A 6038-nucleotide genomic window follows, 5' to 3' on the forward strand; every position below is an offset into this window, starting at 1 on the left:
CAGAAGTGCTTTCTAACACTTAAGAAAGTGTTAGAAATCACTTTTATAAGTGTAACTCCGATCAAAAAGGGGCAATAAGCTTTATATAAAGGGATAGATTAACTGGCTGCATTTTCAAATGGCTGTGTAAAATATGTCAGAAGTGTGCTATGCATGAGTGGTGTTGAAGGCACCCAAGCCTGCTTAGAGAATAGTGTTTTCCACTTTGTGCTAGATGTCCTCCTGCAAACCAGATGCCAAAACTCCAAAGTGTGCACCTCACTGTCCTCCACAGAACGTTCCTTCTCTGAAAGGGGTTAGGATGATGTTAGAACTTCACTCATCCCTCCATTCTAATACTCACTAACAAAGGCGGTCATGTTTAAAGTTGAGTCTTGATGACAGCAAGCTTTGCTTGTCAAGGTTCCATAGTGTAGCGGTTATCACACCTGCTTACCATGCAGAACAGTCCTGGGTCTGAATCCCAGTGGAACCACAGAAGTGCTTTCTAACTCTTAAGAAAGTATTAGAAATCACTTTTAAAAGTGTAACTCCTATCAAAAAGGGGCAATATGCTTTATATAAAGGGATGGATTAACTGGCTGCATTCTCAAATGGCTGTGGTAAAAATATCAAAAGCGTGCTATGCATGGGTTGATGGGTGGTGTCGAAGGCCCCACCCCTGCTTAGGCAATGCTGTTTACCAGTTTGTGCTGGATGCTCTCCTGCATTTGAGGGGCTAAAAATTCCAAATTGTGCACCTTACTGTCCTCCAAAGGACGTCCCTTCTCATTAGCGGGTTAGGATCATGTTGGCACATTACTGATCCCTTTATTTTAAAGCTCACCAACTAATAATGGTGGTCATGTTTAAAGTTGAGCCTTGGTGACAGCCCCATTGGCTTGTCAAGGTTCCATAGTGTAGTAGTTATCACATCCACTTAACATGCAAAAGGTCCTGGGTCCGAATCCCAGTGGGATCACTAAAGTGTAAAGAGAAAGAGAAGTGTAAAAGTGTAAAGAGAAAGCAGTACAAATCGCATTTAAATTGCCATCACCATTAAACTGTATCCATCCATATGCTTGCTACTTTACAAAATGCTGGTAGCACCAAGACCCTTTCATTTTGCCTTGGTTTTGCTGGAAATCAAGAACTTCCATTTGGCTTACTCAGTTCCATTGATCATTGGAAATATATACCTGAGATTTTATATCCATTTCGGTATTTCAGACAGTTAAATGCAAACACAATAGAGTCACAAATGTTACAACTCGTATAATATTTGTCCAAGAATACAACAGAATGCTAGAGACTATGTGAAAACCCCCTTTTTTGTCTCTTATGGTCCATCTGCCATGCTGCTTGAATTCTGGTAGAGGTCCTAACTGTAATGGTTTCATAGACAAAGCTCTGTGTTTTTCGTAAGTGGCTGTTGTAGGAAAGATAAAAGCACACTGTGTATGAATGATGGGTGGCGTCGAAGGCCCCCACCCCCGCATAGGGAATGGTGTTTTCCAGTTTGCGCTAGATTTCCTTCTGGAAACCAGATGCTAAAATTCCAAATTCTGCACCTCACTGTCCTCCACAGATTGTACCTTTTCTTTAAGGGGTTAGGATGATGTCAACTCCTTCCTTGATCTCTCATTCTCAGACTCACTAATAAAGACGGTCATGTTTAAAATTGTATGTTGGTTACAGCTCCATACATTTTTCATGGTTCCATAGTGTAGTGGTTGTCACGTCTGCTATACAGCCAGAAAGTCTTGGGTCTGAACTTCAGAAGTGCTTTCTAACACTTAAGAAAGTGGTAGAAATCCCTTTTAAAAGCTTAACTCCTATCAAAAAGGGGCAATGTGCTTTATATAAAAGGATGGATTAAATGGCTGGATTCTGAAATGGCTGTGGTAAAAATGTCAAAAGCCTGCTATGCATGGGTTGATGGGTGGTGTCGAAGGTCCCACCCCTGCTTAGAGAATGGCATTTTCCAGCTTTTGATAGATGTCCTCCTGCAAACCAGATTGAAAAATTTTAAATTTTGCACCTTACTGTCCTCCATTCTAAGACTCAATAACTAATAAAGGCGGTAATGTTTAAAGGTGAGTGTTGGTGATAGCTGCTTGTAATAGTTCCATATTGTAGCAATAATCACGTCAGCTTTACACGCATAAGGTCCTGGGTCTGAACCCCAGTAAAATGCTTTCCTGGGCTTGATAAAGTGGTAGAAATAAATTTTAAAAGTGACAAAAAGTGCTATTTATGAAAGGATGGAAGCGCCTAAATGGTCCTGAAAAATGTACCTTATTCCTTGGTTTCAAGACATTTATGTACTGTCACGCATGGAGAGACAGGACCACTAGGAGTCACTACAGCTTGCATGGAGGTGGTGTGAGACCTGAGAAGGGCCAAGGCACAGAGTCCAAGCAGTAAACAGGTCTTCTCTAGACCCTCTAGTGGTGAGGATGTTGCGCCACTGGTTACTGCCAGGTTGGGGTTTTTGGGCACATTGAGGTGGGCAAAACACAGTACCAAATCAAAAAGCAGAAGGATAGTCGAGGAAGGCAGCAAGCAAGAGAGGTCAGGTAACAAGCCAGGGGTCAATTGCCAGGGATCCAGGAGACAGACACCAGTGCCAAAGGGTTCACTGCAGACACAGGGAACACAAAAGACACTGGAAGCAACAGGAGGCACAGGTGACTCAGGGATATCCACAGACAGACAAGAACACTGGGAAGTTGGCTGGGAACCAACAGACTTGATAAGACAGAGGAAACACTGAATTAAGCAGCGGGTGAACAGGAACTAGCTCAGCAGAGCTAGGGGGCTCGGCACAATGGAGACACATTGCACGAACACAGAGTGCAGTTTGTGAGCTAGCTTAATAGCCAGGGCTGGTCAAGAGTACGGATGAGCGAGAAGGCCTCTGACAGTCTCGCAAAAATTTCCTTGAACTACCGATGGGTCTGTGAAATTTTGGCAAACCGATTCCGCGAATTCCATTAAAGTCAAATAAGCCGACTTTAAACATTATTAACAAAGCCCCCATACATGTTAGAACCACCAAATTTGCTAGGTATGTGTAGGAGAGCAGTGGCATCAAGGGAAAACACAAAAGTTCCAAAAGACTTTGTGGTTGTCCAGAAAATGGTAGGTAAAGTTACAGCGGACAAAAAGGATTTTTGCATGATGGACAGAGTACAGAAGGCAGCATAAACATTAGGACATTGAAACAGGGTGGCGCTATGTGTGAACTCAACCCACTAGCAGCAGTACCTGCTGTCAAAACAGCAGGAGACCACGTTGCTAGCTGGCATCATAACCTGGATCACATGTGTTAGGAATGCCACCCATAAAGTTGTGGAGAAGTAGCGCGGTCAAAATACACAAAAGGATGGAGGACCAGAGACGGAGAGTGGGTCATCAGGAGCAGTAGCAGTGTGTGGCATCTGGTCAGCTATCGCCAGGGAGACCGCATTGGTAAGTGTCATGGAGAGCTGGGTATAGTGCATCGTCAATGCCACACAGAAGTGTGTAATAAAATTTTAGTGAATGACAGGCTGCAGCAGTAGAAGCAGGAGGAGGCGGTGGGCCCTGAGAAGGAGCGGGGACAGCATTGGTAACCCGCATCTAGAGCTGGGTGTAATGCATCATCAATGCCACACGTAAGTGTGTAATACAATTTTAGTGAATGGAGTACTGACAGGCCGCAGCAGCCGCAGCAGGAGGTGGTGGTGAGCCCTGAGACGGAGCGTGGACCACATTGGTAACTGGCATCTAGAGCTGGGTGTAGTGCATCGTCAATGCCACAAAGAAGTGTGTAATACAATTTTAGTGAATGGAGTACTGACAGGCGGTGACAACAGCAGGAGGAGGAGGCGGTGGGCCCTGAGAAGGAGCATGGACCGCATTGGTAACTGGCATCTAGAGCTGGGTGTAGTGTTTTGTCAATGCCACACAGAAGCGTGTAATACAATTTAGTGAATAGAGTACTGACAGGTGGCAACAGCAGCAGCAGGAGGAGGCAGTGGGCCCTAAGAAAGAGCAGGGACCGCACTGGTAACTGGCATCTAGAGTTGGGTGTAGTGCATAGTCAATATCACACATAGGTGTGTAATAAAAATTTAGTGAATGGAGTACTGACAGGCTGCAACAACAGCAGGAGGAGGAGGCGGTGGGCCCTGAGAAGGACCGGGGACCGCATTGGTAACTGACATCTAGAGCTGGGTGTATTCTATCGTCAATGCCACCCAGAAGTGTGTAATACAAATATCTGAAATTTGTGATTAAACGTAGGAGGGCCAGACCATTATGTTTGGTGCCGGAAGCGGTAGGAAGGTAGGCGATATTGCTAGTGTACATCATAAGGTGGATGACTTGAATGCCAACCCTCAATCCTACAATACTTAGCTGAAAAATTAGGCAAAGGCAATGGTACCTATCAGTGTGGCAGTACTGGGGGTTTTCATCTGCAGTTCGTTGGCCTGCCGGAAGCAGCAGAAATTTTAAGTACATTGCTAGCTGGCACAATGGCAAGCATGACATAGGTGATGTACCACCCCTGTACATTGCGATAACTAGCGGAAAAATTAAACCGAAGCAGGCTCAGCTGACAGGGTGTTGGTGATAGCCATCCACAGACTCAGCACAGGAGCAGTGTTGGTTTACAAAGGCATCTTGGTTGGCCAGTGAGTCCTGTGTCAGTCAATCAGTGACATCTTCAGTGGGGATATGATAGTTGTTAGTAACCCACCTTTCATTCATTTTCAAAAAGGTGAGGTAATTGACATTTTCCGGCAACAGTCGTGATCGGTTGTCTGCGACCACTCCGTCAGCGGCACTGAAGGTTCTTTCAGACAGAACACTGGATGCCAGACACGAAAGAAGCTTGATGGCATACTGTGCCAACTGCAGGAAGATTTCAAGCCTGTTGACCCGAAAACTAATGTCGTCACTACTGTCAGCACAGGCATCCTCCTCATAACTGCTGTCATCAACACCACCACCACCAGCCAGAAAAGAGCCAATGTAATTGTGCACCATGCGCTTCATCCGTTCTCAGTGGTTATGCCCCCGGACTTCACTTGTTTGAGGTGACCGCATCAGGTTTCACCAGGCATCCAGAAAATCTCTCCTGGCTTGGCCTAGACTCTTGGATGTGTGCGGCCTGCTGCTGCCGCTACAGGAGGAAACGGTGGAGGCAGTGTCTACCTGAGCTCCCTGTGTGAAATGTGGTGCACAAAACTTCTCAAACAGCTGGTCGCATAGTAGTCTGCTCAGGCGGGCCACCTTTTCTTTCTCTTGCACCAGGTTGGGTAGAAACTGTGACAGTTTGTCTTTGTAGCGGTGTTTCAGAAGGGTGGCCAGCCAGTAATCATCCCGGTTTTTGATGCTGCAAATGCGGGGGTCCCTACGTAGGCATCGCAACATGTGTACACACATATGAAAGAGGGGTTCCCTGCGCTCATCCTCCTTCTGTCCCTCAGTAGGTGCCAAAACATCCTTCTCCTCATCACCCACCTCCTCCTCCTCAAGCTGCAGCAGTTCCTGTTGTTCCATCCCCTGCACAATGCCTGGGGCGTGACAGCACAAATGCGGGTTGGATGGTTCCTGTCCAGCAGCTCCAACATGGTCTCCCTCATCATCATCATAATCATCTTTCTCCTCCTTTTGGATCTCCTGATGCTGGCCAGTGTCACTTCTTGCTCCTCCTGATGCTGGCTGTGCTCTATGGAGTGTAATGTCACCCTCTTCCTCCTCCCGCTTTCTTCCCCTCCTCTCCCATCGCCACTTTCCATCAGGCCACAAAGGGTATTATCAAGCAGAAAGATGATGGGTATTACGTTGTTCCAGCCTGACCCCTCCCAACTCACAACACGCGTGGCCTGCTCAAAGAAGGCCAGTACCTTGCACAGCATCTCCATCTGCAGCCACTGGTCACTGGTAAAATAGCTCAGTTGTGTGGCTCTACCAAGGGCCTCGCTGCCTCCATGCACCATGCTGACCAATTAATGACAGATGGCTAGCTTTTGCTCACACAGACGCTGGAGCATGTGCAGGGTGGT

The sequence above is a fragment of the Pyxicephalus adspersus genome, chromosome Z, assembly GCF_032062135.1.
Source record: "Pyxicephalus adspersus chromosome Z, UCB_Pads_2.0, whole genome shotgun sequence".
Classification (NCBI taxonomy): Eukaryota; Metazoa; Chordata; class Amphibia; order Anura; family Pyxicephalidae; genus Pyxicephalus; species Pyxicephalus adspersus.